A 963-nucleotide genomic window follows, 5' to 3' on the forward strand; every position below is an offset into this window, starting at 1 on the left:
GACACCACTATTGATGTCACCTATTGAAGGCTAAGAAGCAATTAAATGTTATTGTGTAAATGCATCACCAGTCGCTATATGAAGTTGAAAATATAATTAGGTAACTTTCTATAAACCTAATGAAGTTTAATATACTCTGTGGTAATGTGTGGAATAAGATGTGGTTAAAGAGTTGGTAGTTTTATTAACAATGTAGTTGGACCTGCTTTAATCACTATATTTCCTTGCCGATAATATTGGAAGGTACCCTTGGATGCCAGGGAATATCTTTTTGATAAATGAGAAGAAAGCTGAAAATGCATTTGTGAAGCTGTAACACAGATCTTCTTGCACGCCAAGACAACAAGAGTAGCATGTGATTAACAGCTAAGTGATCCCACAATTTATAGATTGGATCTGAGCTCTGTAATCCTGCCCCATGCAGTTATGAATGGTGGATAGTTAACCAATTAACTGCAAGTAAATGTTCCACAAATATCCCCATTCTCTAATGAAAGGAGCCTAGAAAATCGATGGAAAAGATGAGGTTGGAATATTCAGATCTGATTTCAGCCAGAAATGCCGAGTGAATGTGGCCCCAGAAGATTCTAGTCTTTAGCCAGTTTGATTTACACCATGTAATGTCAACAATTTAATGATCTTACTGGATACTGCAAAGGCTATGGTCCAGAAGACATTCCTGCAATAGTACTGAAGACTTGTACTCCAGAATGAGCTGCCCTCTAGCCAAGCTGTTCCAGTACAACTACAACACTAGCACCTCCCCAACAAAATGGAAAATTGCCCAGATATGTCTTGTCCATGCACAAGCAAGACAAATTCAAGCTGACCAATTACTGCTTTAATTGCAGAGTCATGGAAGATGTCATTGACAGTGGTATCAAGCAGCACTTGCTCAACAGTAACCCTGTTCACTGCTCATTTTTGGATTCCAACAGATCCACTCAGCTGCTGACACTTACA

This window comes from Rhincodon typus, chromosome 31 (genome assembly GCF_021869965.1).
Source record: "Rhincodon typus isolate 14 chromosome 31, sRhiTyp1.1, whole genome shotgun sequence".
Classification (NCBI taxonomy): Eukaryota; Metazoa; Chordata; class Chondrichthyes; order Orectolobiformes; family Rhincodontidae; genus Rhincodon; species Rhincodon typus.